The sequence below is a fragment of the Taeniopygia guttata genome, chromosome 1, assembly GCF_048771995.1.
Source record: "Taeniopygia guttata chromosome 1, bTaeGut7.mat, whole genome shotgun sequence".
Classification (NCBI taxonomy): Eukaryota; Metazoa; Chordata; class Aves; order Passeriformes; family Estrildidae; genus Taeniopygia; species Taeniopygia guttata.
In genome coordinates this window covers 76,315,805-76,331,895 of record NC_133024.1, presented here as the reverse complement: position 1 = coordinate 76,331,895, position 16,091 = coordinate 76,315,805, and the positions used below count along the sequence as shown (strand labels likewise).

At 38.2% G+C, this 16,091-nt stretch overlaps 1 protein-coding gene across 10 annotated transcripts in view; it reads right to left on the bottom strand.

Annotated features, from left to right (window-relative positions):
- Positions 1 to 16,091, bottom strand: part of FARP1 (FERM, ARH/RhoGEF and pleckstrin domain protein 1) — a 199,482-nt gene that overhangs the window by 127,067 nt on the left and 56,324 nt on the right. The window contains exon 1 of one of the 10 annotated variants that reach the window (XM_072927185.1): positions 6,257 to 8,131. The gene's annotated coding sequence lies outside the window, so the exon portion shown is untranslated. 10 annotated transcript variants of the gene reach the window in all.

The following is a 16,091-nucleotide window of genomic DNA, read 5'->3' as shown; positions in this document are numbered from 1 at the left end:
CCATTCTTTTTCCTTCAGCAGGAAACAGCTCAGTCATGCTCCCATTTGCCATAACAGGGCTTCAGTGCTCAGCTGTTAGTTTATGAAGGCTAACAAGTGGGAAGCCTTCCTAGTTTTTCAATATAGGACCTACTGTCTTAAGAGAAGTCAAAATCTAAAGCTAGTCAAAGAATTTATGAAGAATTTAAGGGAACTGGAACAAAATGGCAATAACTATGTAATTCAAAGATTCTCTTTCCATGAACCAAGTTAAAAGAGATTTAAATATACTCGGAATAAGGGCCTTACAGAGAGACTGCATTATGCATACAAGTTTTGAATGGAATGAAAGAAAAGCAATAAATGGATAGTAATAAGCAAAATTGTGAAAATGAAATTAAAGAAAGCCTGAAAGGAGGTTTTGGGGGGGGAAGGGATGGCAAACAGTGCTTAAATATATTTTCATTTCTTGTCTAATCTCTGAAAATTAAATGTTCTGTAAGAAAATGCAGCAGATGCAGAAATGAAGCAGATATACAGACAAAGGCAGCAGTGCATAAAGGAGCTACTGATTACTTTTTTGGGGTTTTTTTATCTAGACTACTAGCATTTTGTTCTCCTAAAACAAATAAACAAACAAAAAACCACTCACACTAACACAAGCATTTAGGACAAGAGATGTCTTTTGCATTGTCAGGAATTAATTCTAATACCCTTAGAAACCTGGCCTTTAGCTATTCCCTGATTGAGAACAATTTGCTTCATTTGTCACCCTGTCCTCTGGCAAAATAAGTCTCATGGAACCAAGAATATAATGCTGAGTAATAAAAACGTTTAGGGTTGTTGTGTGTAGTCCTTTCCATGATGACCTGTGCCTTGTGATTGCATCTGTACATTCCATTTATTCCTACATCACTTTCTGATATGCTACAGGCTACCTCTTTCTCTTTTCGTGACTAGATATAACAAAAGCAGCTGCTGGAAGCCTATTATCTAATTATCTTCTTAGATCCTGCAAGGACTGGGGTGCTCATATAAGCAGATCACAAACGTTTTAGCCTCTCAGACCATCGTTTCTTATCTAGCACACAAAACATTGTTGTACATTCTCTAAATGCGCTGGATGTTTAAATGAGCTGTCAGAAAAGCCTTTTCTTTGTCACTGTCATCACTCATGTTGTTTTCTGCTAGCAGTATCTCCCAGTTTAGCCAAGAGCTGCAGGATTAGAGTGTTTCACCAGACCATGGCCAGGACACAGCCTGGTATCAGCTCTTCAGGTATCACGGCCTCTGATGACACTGAGATGGGAGCTGACACGACATGCCCATTTCTACTGGGCATCACTTGCTCCTCTGCCTTTAGCTGAGGTTCTTGCTCTGAGCCCCAAGAGTCAGAACACACCTGGATTGCCATCAAATGGCTTCGGATTACTGACTATCTTGAAAGGCATATCTGAACTGTGTGACTGAACAGCCATCAGGAATGCAAAAGAATTATAAACTACAGAAATACTGGACCCAGCACAGGGTTGTGGTGCCCCTGCATGAATGGCCAGAAATCACACCATGCAGAACAGCTGTCATTTGTATCGATGGTGTTCTTATAATCACCCCAGTAATTATACATACTGAAAATACAGGTAAGCATGAATATAACACTGCAGCTGATAAACTCAGGGTCATTACCATGTTAACCTGCTCTCCCATTGCTCTGCTAACTTCACCTTGCTATCAATTACCGAACTAGACAAAACTGACCAATAATGTAAGGTAGTTGAAAAAAATAAAGTCTATCATCTCTAAACTCTGCTGAAGTGTCAGGTCCTGGATTTTTTTTAAAGCAAATCCAAAAGTAATTTGAAAATCCCTGAATGCATTCTATCAGCTTTTAAAGCTCTAACCAGCAATTTATATTCACATTCCAGAAGGAAAAAATAAGGAATATAAAACTTTGGGCTATTATTTTCTCCCTTCCATGTACTTCATCTGCTTTCCAATGCAAAAGAATAAGCTTCAAACTCTTATAATTTATCTCTTCAACATATATATAAATGTTGATTCCATTCTTAATTTTCAGGAATACATGAAAAATAATTGCAAAACACCCCAATACAGATTCCAATTTAAACATATCCATGTTGCAGATAACAATAAAATGACACTTGCAGACTACACTTCTCATGAAATAGAGACTATTTTAACTATTGTGCTGTATATAAGCTAACCTATATTTCAATGCAGCCTTTGTGTCCAGTCTGCCTGCTTGTAATAGGCTAGAAGAGAAGCACACAGCTGAAAGCATGATCCACTATGGCAAATCCTATCAACAGTCAATCCATTTCAACACCCAGCCTCTCATGTGACTCTCCAGAGGAAAGCAAAGTCTTCAGTCACCTCCCAGTTAGTTATGATTTACCAAGCTTGGGGTCCAAGAGAACACAGATATCTTATCAATCTCCTAGCACAACTACTTTATGCCATGATTAATTTTGATCAAATTCTGATTTTTGCTACTATTACCTTAGCAAGTATAGCTCTTGATATGGTAAAAATTACTGACTGCTAAGAAAAATAATAGAAATACTTGATTCTTTATCTTCCTCTGTAACAGCAAGTATTGTAGTGAAAAAAAAAAAATACAATTTATTTTCTTGGCTAAGCTCTTGATTACCTAAAGGATTTTTAAAGCATAGCAGGAAGGGTAAAGATTCCAATAAAGATATTAAACATAAGTAGTGGCTGTTGATAGCTTCAAACTTTCTTGCTTATATTGCACTACTGTGCTAAATGCCTCTTCAGCTTCAAGGCAGGAAAAACCGGAATGAGAGAAATGTAAAGGTGTGTGATATGGAACACGTATTTGGTATAGAAATGCAATTTGATTCTCATTTTGCAGCTTTGAGAGTAGCTGCGGCCTCCAAATATGAATTCTGGGACAAATTACAGTTTAGGTAAATACACTGACAGAAATTCAGTGACAGGGACTTGATGCATATCCTATGCTGAAAACACATGAGGCTCCTTTGTGAAGCAAAGTAACGAACAATGGTATGCTTAGACACTTCATTAGCAACGAAACTTAAACTCTCCTACTTGTCGTGTTTATGATTATTTTTGCATAAAGTACTAATGTGTGCAGCCTACATACATTGCTAGCATGACATCGAGCTTTGTCACAAATGCACTACTGCTGTCAGTAAATACTCAGCTCTTGGATCTCACCATGTCTTTAAATTTAATTTTCTGCCCCTTCAAACCAGTGCACACATTTATAATTATATGAAACTGCCAATGTATTTGCACATAACTCTTTATCCTCTTGTAGTAATATTTATCAGACGAAAGAAGTGAAAAATGTTTTTTGAAGTTATAGATGGAACACATATAACAGACAGCCCAAGAAATATGAATATGTTCAGCATATTGAATTTCCTTTAAAAAAAATTCAAGTTGGTACACTAGTAATTTGATCTATGAACTCTCAAATAGGCATTTAAATGTAAGTTTCAGTTAACTGAGTTTCCACAAATAAATGATGGGAGAAATTCTGTTAGTAATACAATATTTATTTTTTTAATACTTGTTGGTAAGGAAAGCATTGTGAAAGTGACACAAGGCAAAAGCAAAGAGCCTGGCTTCACCCCTTCAGACCGTAGCAGAATGAGGGAACCACAGCATGTGGATGCAGAGGTACTGCTCTACATGACACCCCAACTGCCTGACCCTGCAACATCCCCTGCATAAACCCCCTCTGAACTACAATGTTCAGCACGTTCCTTTCCTCTGGAAAAACAGCCAGACAATTCCAGGGTAGGAGCTGCAGATGCTCTTCTGGGTCAAAGACTCCCAAAGCTTTTCTGGCTTAATCCCATACCTCTCTCTTGTCAGCTCTTGCTGCTCCCCCAGGGAGGTCAATAAAAACCCCTAGACCCAGCTGATGGAGAGTTGGATGTTTGTCTGGAGAAGACAATCCAGAGGCCTTCCAAGCAGAACTATCTTCCAGCAACAGGTCACTCAGCAAGTTGGGCTACGCAATGGCAGAAGGGCAGCGCAAACCCTCAGCAGTGAGAGCACAGGCAGCCAAGACCACATGTCTCAGCCTCTTGGAGCCCTCTTCTCAATGAGTCTCAAGTTTCAGCTTTGCAGATTAGCCCCATGAGCCTCACATATGTGACAGAAATTCTCTGGCTGTCAAAGTGATTCAGGGAACTGATTCAGCTAAAACAACAGCCAGACAAAGGGAAGAGGAGAAGGAAGGAAGAAGGAAGAGGAGGAAGAAAAAGGGGGGGAAAAAAGAGAAGGGTCATTATTACTGGGATGGATTACACCCTGATCTTCACTGCTGAAACAGCTTTGCTGGCACTATATAAGCAAGTATTGACTCTAGGCGTTGGCACATCAAAACCGTAGCTCCTAATACGCTGTCACTATCAAAAACTATGTTCCGTAATACAAGATCATGACAGCTCTTCACTGCAGACAGATCTGTACAGCAGACTGATTTGCTAGTATTTTATAGAATTTGTGTTCTCTACACAAGGTATACATAAAGGTCAATTAGGATACATATACCAAGTGTGGCGCTGCAGAAAGAAACAGTAATAAAAATAAAATTCAAAAACTCCAAATGCTCAAACCTGTGCATGCAATGACTTTTATTAATGCATGTCAGTGATGCAACAGGGCAATGCAGAATCAACTGCAGGTCAAGAAACATGACCTCATTTTCTGCATTCCAGCTGACTACTGTGTGATCTCTAAGTTTCTGTTACAAATTATCCAGCCCTTCTCAGAGGTGAATAGATACACAAGCTGACTTACGGCTTATGAGCAGGGCTTTTGATTTGGATTCTGAAAATTGAAGAGATAATCAGCTTATCAGCTTTAAAGAAGAGAAATTGAAGCACACTTTTGTCTTGCTCTGCTAGTAAGTTATAACCAAAATCTATACTTTCTGTTCCTCGAGAAATGGCTTCTGTAAAGTAACCCACACCTTACTAAACCAGATTGAAGCACAGTGTCCACCTGTCATGTAAGCTTCAGTATAAGCTTATCTGTAAGCAGACAGATAAATGCATACATGCTTTATGGAGGAGACAGACAAATTCAGTGCAACAGTCTAGTCCTGTGTCTGCTTTTTGTTTAAAAGTATTCATAGAAGTGAAATGGCAGTGCAAAGCCCAAGACAGTCTTTTGGAGATTTAAAGATGAACAGACTTCGCTGGTAACACAGCTTATAAAACAGAGTACCTCAGCTGACAGGCATTTGAACAAAATTCACATCCTGTATTTTATGATGAGCACAACTGCAGAGGCCACATAATGATTCTTAGGGATAACTCTCTCTTTGTAGGGACACATAAAACTTTTCTTTCCATGTAGAGAAAATGCTCTGTCTCTAGAAAGTATTATGACTACTGATTCTATAGATGAACAAATAGATGATGATCTCAAGAAAGGTTTTAAATACTGAAGAAAAGAAGGTAAAACATCTGAAAAAAATCCCCAACACTGCTTTATTTTAGTATGTAAGTATTTTAAGCTCAGTCACCAAAACCAGAGAACTGTCCTCTAGCAGCAAACTCTATTGGAAAAGCCTTGGCTACTGAGAAAGCCTTAGCTAGATTTTTTTTTTTTTTAATCATCTCTAGGTATAGTGTCTGAGAACTCACAGCTCATTTCCACAATCACGTTACCATTCATAACTGAAATTCCATGTCTCATTTCTCCACCCATTCCCAGATTCCTGAAGAGAAATAAAGCCTAACTTTATTTATATTTGGGCTAAGGAGAAACAAAGCCCAACTTGTTTCTAAAGGACTTTGAGATAATTTGTTTTGGAGGTGTACATTCTCCATAAAAAAAGCCTGTGTGCCATGTCCAAGAACCCTCTCCCAACATGAAAAATAAGCTATATGTTTTTGCAGGCTTCCAGAGACATGAACAGTGTCCATACAATAGCTTCCCTTGTTAAAGGCAAATAGTTTTCAGACCAATAAAACTGATGCCCAACAGACTCCTTGCTGCATATTCATACATTTTCATCACCACAGGATGACCTGTGATGTCCTTGACCATAACCTCCATGCATCATCCCCCCAGCTGTGATCATCCACAGCCCATGCTTCACAACTTACATATTTCTAGTTCCCCCCAGACACAACAACACCAGCTCAGGCTCACTGTTCTCTCAGTGTCCCAGGGGTGAGAAGCAGCACTGAGATGTGGCCCAGATGTTTTCCCACCAACCCACACACAATACCACTGGTGAACTTACCTTACACCTTTTCCCTTAGATGGGGTAGTTATTTGTGTGCCTCTCTTCGAACAAACCAAGGCTATCAATGAAACCTGCCAGAGATTAGCAGCATTAAAACCTCACTCTCTCTGCCAAATCAAGATAATTGATCATTGGCTTCAAGAAGCTCAGTGGAAGGCAGATGGATAGATACAGCCATCCTATAAACTTCAGTTCCTCAGGAAACCAGGCTAAAAATAGCTGATTTCAAATGCTTACGGAACAAATTGAGCTCAAATTAACATAAATACCAACTGGAATGTTAAAATGTGTTGGCTCTTAAACATTATCTTTTAAAAAATGGTGTCTCAAAGGGACAAAATTCTAACAATATTTATATGTAGCAACAGATGAACGTTAATTTATTTACAGGGTCCACAATGAGAATAGGTGACATCAGTGCAGATGAATGCAGGACGCCATAAATGACATGACTGTGCATGGATGTTTAGCATATCTCCTCTTCATTCCACAGATCATTAGCTTGTCACTGTGGGTAAAGAAAATATCTAGACTTCAATTCACTCTAGCAGAAGTAGATATTTTCTTGGCTTTTATCATCTGCTTCCCAGATTTCCAAAATGATTTAAAATTTCTTACAGTCCAACGTGTTAGAATCTATTTTTGCTTCACCTGTAACAAATTTTGGTCCAAACCCTTCAAGGAGTTATGTACAAGACTGAATTTTTAATAAAATAAACTATTCAGAAGCAAATATAATCTGAGTTAATATTTGCCAAACCTGAGGACTGGTTTATCTTATTGATAGGGGGTAACTCCAAATAACACTTAACATTCCCAGTGTGAGGAACAGCAAACACAGTTATGCAAACTGATGCTTCTTCATGGTGATGTCTCATGGCAAATTTAGTACCTACAGGATCCCAAATATCAACATTTTGCCTCCTCTAGCAGGAAAGTTTCAGATAGAGTACTTCTAAAAGCCACATGCCAAACTTTATTTCCTCCTTCAATTACAAGAATAAAATAGATCAAACCTATACAAAGTCTTTAAAATCTCTCCCTCCAAGCACCTCAGTAATTTTAATGTTATTTTCCATCAAAACAAATAAACAAACAAATTGTTTTAAGACCAGTGATGTTAATAATCCTAACCTTCTGCGGAAATCAACAAGAAATTAGGACCTTACACAATTCTTTCTATCTGAATCATTTACCTTCAGCCCTCAGACTGACCAGCACAAATTAAAGGTATCACTAGGTGTCCTGGTCTAGATGAACTTAGTTTGTTAGACATGGGGTGGTTTGGATTAAAACAAACAGTTCAGGTTTGGTTCTGACTCAACAAATATAGTATTTCCCAAAATCTTTCTTTACAGAACTTTCATTCTACTCAAATATCTAGATAAACAAGAGTGAGAACTGCACACAAGCAAAAATCTAACATTACTGACTCAGACTTAGTGGATTGCAGAGAACAATAATGTTATGAGGGACTGAGAAGAACTCTATTTGATATTAAAAGTAGACTCCCCTGAGATGAAATTTGCCTTTTCTCTTATTTTTCAGACTCAAGTCTGGAACATCAGCTTATGGTCTATAATAAGTTTTCACCGGTTAGATGGCGAAAACAGGATCAACTCAGCTGAAGGGTAAGGAAAAAATAGTGTTGAAGAAGACATTTTGTAATCATGCTATACTCCCCCATTACAGCTAAGTCACAAGAAAAATTGAGGAGAGCTTGGTTTGCAACACCTTCAGCAATGCCTTTGTACCTTTTGGAAGGGAACTGCAATAACATCTCCAGCAATTGTCCTGGAGAACTGTCACACTGAATTCTTCGAAAGAGAACCATTCACAAGGGTAAAGAGTAAAAAATGCTGTCCGTGAGAAATGGAAAAGTGATTTGGAACAGCATTTGGAACCACATAAACCACAGAAAGCAGCAAAGAAACTATATAACATTGAAGATGACACTAGAGTAAACTGTATATTTTTAGTTTAAATACATTCAACACATGGGAAAATCTTTATTAAACTGTAAGGCACAGAAACATCTGTTTTGATTTAGTTTGTGTTACAGCAAACAAACATGAAAGACCACAGCCTGTATCTTCCCCCGGGGGTATTTGCAGGGAAAGGAATACTGTTTATAACATTTGTGCTACAATCAGAGAATTACAAAATAACTTAGGTTGCACGGGGATGATCTGAAGATCATCTGGTTCAGTGCTCTTCCCACCTCATCAAAACAAGGCCAGCTTCAAAGTTAGATCCAGTTTTAAAGCTGGATCAGGTTCCTTAGGGTTTTGAGTATCTCCTCTGAGGATGGAGACAGCACAGCCTCTCTGGGTAACTAGTGTTTGACCACCTTAATGGGAAAAGCTTTTTCTTTGTCACAGATGTATTACTGACTCATGTTCAACTTGTTATTCACTGGGATCCCAGGGCCTCTCTGCAAAACCATTTCCCAGTCATTGTGTCCCAGCTCGTACTGGTGTGCAGGGTTATTCCTCCCAGCAGCAGGACTTTGCTGAACTTTAGGAGGTTCCCATTGGCCCATTTCTCCAGCCTGTCAAACAAGGTCCATCTAAATGGCAGCACAAGCCACTGGTGCATTAATCACCACTCCTGATTTTGAACTGGCTGCAGACTTACTAAGGGTGAATCCTGTCCCATCATCTAAGCCCTTAAGAAGAATTTTTACAGTTTTGGTCTCGGTGTGAAACAGTGCGCTGCCTCTAGCTGAATGTTGTGCTGCTGGTCTTGGAGCACCAGCAGTTCAGACAGGTTTCAGTCCTTTCAGTACACTGTCCCACCTATCTACCTGACTCATAATTCACCAGTATCTATGAGACTGTTAAGAGTGACAGTATCAAAAGCTTCAATAAAGTTGACATAAACAGTAGTTAACCCTTTTAGCCAAACCTTTTTTCCATAAGCCCTCTATACACAAATTTCAAGGCGTTTTGCTGTACAGCTCTCTGATACTAGGAGCATTCAACAAAAAAACCTCAAACAAATAAACCCATTAAAAGGCATAGCAAAGCCTTTCTCTCTTGCTCAAAACTCCAAACTGGTATCTCAGACAATCTAAAAAAACCCAACGCCAGAATAAAACATACTAAAATGAATTAGTTTAAAATTCAGTGAAGCCCCTGTATTTGCATTGCATTTGTTACAAACTAGGGAGATGAACAAGGACATGATTATGATGATGCACAGCACCTCATAATTTACGGAATTTCTGTGACTTCATTAACCACTTTTGTTGAAGAAGTTCAGAGAAAAATTCAGGGTCAGGCAAACACCCTTAACAAAAAGCACTGTGCATATTTAAAAACCCAGGAGAGTAACAAGTGAATTAAAATGGTCTCATTTTAAAAACAGAATGAAACTTCAGAAGTAGATGGAACAAACTTCTCATTTATACCACCATAGGTCATTACTCCATGCAGGCATTATTTTTTATGTAAAAGCTTATCTTCTTTGCTGTAGCTCTCTCCCCAGAAGGGACTGGAGAAAAAAACCCAACTCTGTCAGAATGTTAGCAGGACTATGATCTACTTTTCTAACAAGTGCCAGTATAAACTGCTCCTATGCAGCCAGGGTAGCTTTCCCATGCCAATCACTTCCAAAGTAGACAGGATTCTGAACTTGGTAGCAGTAACCTGAATTACTTCTCACTGGCCCAGTGGGAGGACAAGAGCCAGCCCAGTATCAAAACCTTCCACAAGGCAGAAGGGTGCCATCACTTTTTGGACCCCGGACAAGGTGGAGAAGGCACCTGACAAAAGGTAGAGAATCCTCATGTGGATATTCTGTATGTGCTGCAAGTTGAGTTTTTAAATTTCTAAATGTCATATATATCTATTGCCAGAAAGGTCAGAGAAAGTTTAAACGCTTGAAAAAGAAAGATTTTTATGAACATAAGAACTACCAACATGATTCTTAGGTCTTCCCTACTGGATGTTTAAACTCTTGGGTTTGGCAAACATGAGAATATTTCTGCCTTTCTTTAAACATACAAGTTGAAGAAGTGACAACGAGCTTCACTTTTTTTAACTATTGTGGTTTCAATTTTTCTTTTCTTGTTTCCTCCTGCATATGATTTTAACGTTTGAATGGTTTTAATGATTCTTCAGTCCCAATCCCACCAGCTTCTCTGTGAGTGGCTATGGAGAATCTCACTGGCATCCTCCTGCAAAAGAGGATCAACTGCAGAACATTATCTTTGCTTAAATTATACTCAGATACATTTCCTCAGAGGGAAGTTTTTTAAGTGGTTAACATAAACTTAACAGGGATAAACAGCTCTTGAGGTTTTCTTTCTTTCTTATTTTAAGCAGCACAAACCAGGTGAACCTCTGGAAAAACACTGCACAATAGAGACACAAATCAGGGCACACAACAGAACTAAATCCTGCAAACAATATGACAAGGGAAAGTGACAAAAGACTATACTGATGGCATGTCCACAGGAAGAGCTTATTTCTTTTATAATACAGTCTTTAACTAAGCTTCATTGCTCAAGATTATACTAAGATAATCACTGAAGTCCTAAACATGCCCTAAAATTCATAACAAAGCAAGAAGGAAAGTGAAGTTTCTTGACAAGTAAACATTTTAATCAAGTGGGGGTTGTTGGGTCTCTTTTTGTTCTTTTTTTGTTGTTGTTGTTTGAATAGGACCTTTCTACTCAGTCAAGCCCATTACATGGCTGGTGTTAGCACAGTTCAGCTCTTATAAAGGGTTACACTGAGATGAATTTACTGACTCTATTCCTGAGGGTCACTTGCTCCACACTGCACATACCAGCCACTGAGTTCAGAAGACAAATCACTCTGAATATTCACTGCAATACACTTTACTATTGTCAACAAAAAGATACAACAGTAAAGCAGATTTTCACTAAGATGTATTAACTCTCTCCAAGCAGCTTTCATAGACAGGAACCCTGGTAACCATGAATATATAGCAACATATTTAGCACCCACTTTCATTTAATAACTTTTTCTTATTTTGTTTTCCTTTATTTATGAGTTGGTAATCTAAATTTTATAATCTCTTTTGTTGAGGGATGAGAAAATAAAGAGCCTTATATCACAGGAAAGTAATCCATTATCAGATACAACCTTCTGGTAGCTTGCTGTAGTGATGTTTTGCCCAGTCACTGACTACACTGACTGACTAAAGTTCCTTTATCTACCATGTGGCAGAAACAAAACCAGAACAAATGCAACAACATTTAATCAGAATATTTAAATAGGTCTGTATGAGGTAGGATAAAGATTACCAGTGTATTTTGAAGTATTAAGAGTCCCTCATGATGACAACCTGTGTTGAGTGCTCCAATTTTGTTTGTGTTTTGAAAACAAATCTTATGGGAAATGACATTCTGGCCTTTAGGCACTATACTGAGTTCAGCTAATTAATAAGCTAAATTGATTTTTCTTCTTAAAGGATACTTGTTTTAATTGATTTGGAAGAAAAAAAGTGACATTGATGATAGCATTAGAAGGGTGATATTTTGGGAGAGAAACACAGCACAGTAATATACTGGAAAAAGCAGAGCTTTTCTTAGAAAGCTATGTTGAATGGTGTTTTTACTTAGATGGTACATCTGTTAAGCATTTTTCAGAAGTTAGAAGCTTTTCTAAATCACAGTGGTAGGAGTAAAGAAGACCAACTCCCAACAACAATTGAAGAACCACTCCATTCATGTGTTGTTTCCTAGATAGGTGCATTGAAATGAAATGTGATGTAATTGCCACTAAACGCAAATCAGAAAAGCCCTTTCTGCTTTGGTATTTAGTTTCCTGATTAGAAACAAAATTAGACTTAGCTAATAAGAAATAGGCTGTTCAGTCTTTAATTGGTGTGAAAACAATTGATGCCTTTTACATAGAGCTGCTTAGGATCACTCTTCAGTCTCATGAACACACAATTTCCCCCAGACTGTTTTCCCTTCCCAAAGCATGTGTATTAGCTAAAAAACTGTAAGAATGCAGAAGCTCTCATAGATTTGGATTTCAGAGCTATTAGAAAACATCTGGTTTTGCTTTTTACACATACAGAATTGTACCCACATGTGAAGTCTATCAGCCTGCTGTGGGAGTCTTCCTCTGTCTCACCCCCAATACTTATTCTGTAAGTTAGCAGAAAACCAAAACTGACTGCTCTGAACGACCTGATTTCACTCTATGTATGTTCTATATTGTACTGCATTTCCAGGCAGTGCTTCAGTATGCCCTGCATACAGTTTCTCATGGATAAAGTGGGAAGGTAAGAGTCTACTGGCATTCCTGCAGAGACCAGAAGAACCAAAGAGAACCTCTGGAATTGCAGAGAAGTTATTTATTTATTTAAGCTCTTGGCTGTACTCTCTGAGAAGTCACTGCATTAAACACGACAGCAGGAAGAGATGATGGTTACAGAACCATGGAAGGCAGTGTATAACTTGACAGAACTTGTGTTCTTCTTCTAGCCAGGAGTGGAGCTGCAGCTCTGTGAGGGGCAGAGGGAAGGACTAGACACATGTAAGGAGCTCCTTGCTTGCACCCATCTCTCTGAACCACTGGGGCATGGGAGATGTGCACTTGCCATTCAACACTGCTGAGCTGCTGAATGGGGCTGAAACACATGGACAGACACTGGGGCAATAGCCCAGTTTTCATCCCCATCAGCTTTCTGATCTTTCCCCATCCCTACACCAGCCTTAGCTTTGGCTTCACTACATGTACTGTAACTAATACAGCACTTCCAATTACAAACCTCCTTCCTGGCAATGCCAGGAAAATATGAAGAATAACTCCTCTGTGCTCTTCTGCATCTCACAATTTCCAGGGCTGCTGTTAACACTGTGTGTATTAAACTCCTGTTAGAGGCCTGTGGCTTTCAATTTAGCATTTTCCGTGGAAGGAGCGGCCATATCCTCTGTACCCTCTGTACCTGTGCTCCCCATCAGGGGGAACTGAGCTCAGCAAGGGCCAGGAGCTGCTCTTCATAGAGAGAAAACTCAGGGAGGCCTGGCAGCAGCACAAGTCAGAGCTGCTGGGCTTTGCTTGCCTGCTGAAGCACAAATAAATTAAACCTCAAAACAAATGATTTCTGTGTCAGATGTATTTCTCTGCATTGCCACAAGGTATACAGAGATATTCACTACAGAGATATCAGCTATTCTTATCAAAAAAGTTTCTTCCAACATACTTTCTATATTAAATGTTATTTGCTGAAGTGTAAAAAAGCACAGCTAGCATTACCAAGCTGCTCCTGTGGAAATTATTTAATTCAAGAAAGACAGACACAGGAGCAGGTGAATGAGTAACAAAGACACTGATTGCATTCAAATACAGCAATTTGTGGACTGAAAATCAGAATACACCACAATGTTCTCTGGAGCAAATATATGTCAGTGTTTTCAGTGAAATTACAGAGGGCTTGACTGGTATTCTCAAAATCATTTGTATTGCTTTATCAACATGCATCTGTCCATGCATAGCAGGAAAAAAAGTCATCATAGTGTTCCCAAATCAAAACAACCGTATAGCTTCTACTCTCTTTATGACTTAAAAAATAAAACTGTATGATCTTTCCTCTCCTTGGTATATTGACTCAAGATAGAAGAGAATAGTCTGACTGAGACTGATCTCGGAAACATGTTTCAATAGAGATGCTGGACCTTGGACACAAGGGATTACAAAAATATTCCTCACGCATACATTAGTCACTAGATAAAAAGAATTTGTAAAATCAATATAGTGCAAAAGAAACCAACAGAACACTTTCTAAAACAGATATTTTCTAATCCTCTAGGTATGCATATTCTTATTACTAAAACCGCTGAGCTACCTGCATGTACTCAGATTCACAGCCTGCATACTTCTTTCAAACAAATTGCAATTATTTACTAACACTTCAGAAACTTTTTGATTCCAGACACAACATGTTGAAAAAGGCAAGCTGTGTTCACAGAGGGAGACTAAAAGTACTACATCACAAGCAGTGAATTTACAGTACAAGTTTTTGAGAGGGAAGCAAGGCTAGTTACAATGCAACCTCTGGGGGAAAAAAAAGACCAGGGTATCTATCATCCTAAATCCCTTCTTGTGCAGAGATCAGAAACTGCTCAAGTCTTAGGAAGGGCATCACCCATGTCCTTCCAAAGGCAACCTCCAAAACAGCTACTTCCTGTGACAGAGAGAAGCAAAGATTTCAGCAATCACTACTATCTACCCAGTGCTGTATAGTTACAGCAAGAATAACCAAATATTACAGTCAAGACCAACAGCACAGGGATATACCTAACTGGGGCTTAAAATAATCATAAAGAATTTGCCAGTGAAATGTAACTGCCTTTACAATCTCCCAAGTTTGTCACTTTCTCCAGTTTTTGTGATGGAAGCCTCTCAAACTACAAATCAAGACCTTTTTCAGATAAAAATTCTTTCAAGTTTACTGACATTAAGATGATGATTAAGAAGTCACATTTTATGCAAGCTTCCTCTTAAAAGGAATAACCAATTTCCAAGTTCAAAAAATTGATGGTTATTATCTAACAACTAAAAGTTTTCACTTTCTTTGTTCCATGGAAAACAGAGTTCAGGACTAAGCCCATTTCTTCCTTGAGCCAACAATTTTGAATATTCAATGCAGAAGACAAAGATAAAAAGCATAACCCTGCTGAGTATAAATCTGCAGCTTAGTGACAGGCTTTGCAAGTTATCTATAAAATCTCTGCTCTTCTCCAAAAGATCTTGTCTAAAATGTTGCCTGAATATTTTGCCACTTTTCATTGTTGGTGAAATGGGGACCACAGGATAAAATAGAAACAAGTCATTAGATTTTCATCTTTAGTAAAAATTTTAAATCAGTCAGATCTAAAAGTTGTATATAGTATGCTTTACTTAGGATACTCTAGTTAAGGTATATTGTACTCCTTCATGGTAATCGTGCCTGAAATCATGAACAGAAATGAGAGAAATAGAAGCTGAGATTTCAACCATGCAATGCTATATTTGCCAACTGCAATTAGCAAGTTTTCCCATTCTGCAGTTGCACTCTGCTGGCTTTTCAAATCCAGTGGATTATAAAAGACATAACCACAACCACCTGGTTACATATTCAAATCAATTCAATCCAGCTATAAATAGCCTCAATGTAAAAACATGAATTCATAAACTGCTGAGAATTCAGTATCTTAGTTCACTGCTGGAATTAATTTCTTTTCAACAGACTGGTTGTCTAGAGAATACCCGTAATGCAGTAAATGAAAACATGTGTGTCACTGCCAGCAGTGAGAATTCATGAAATTGTAACTGATGGATATTAAAAAAACAGATCTGTGATGGGAAACCAATGGTTTGGCAGTCACTGGAATAAGAATGATAAAGCTAAAGATTTCTTGGTTTGGCTGTATCCTCCTCTAGCTTAAAAATTGAACAAATATTGTCTCATATGGAGGTCAATACCCCTTTATGGGGTATTTCCATAAAGAGATGTTTTAAAACCAGAAGATTTCGGTTTTTGCCCCGTTGCAAAAAAGTGGATAGTGGATAAAATGTAAGGAAAAAGACTTGCCTATCACTTTAATTTAAAGAAAAAGTATATGCATCAGAGTTTAAATCATACAACTTTAAAGGTATTTTTAAAAATTACCAGAGCAGTCTGAGAGTTTGTTATTACCCTGTTCTGTAGATATCTCAAAAGAATTATATTTACACTTTCTTAGCATTTTTTGCAGTAAATTATTCAGGTAGAGGGATACTAGATGCTTTACAAACACTTAACTTTTAATAACTTTCCTGACCTTGCCAAAAGCTTCTGACAGTGTCAAGTTATACAGATCATTTGT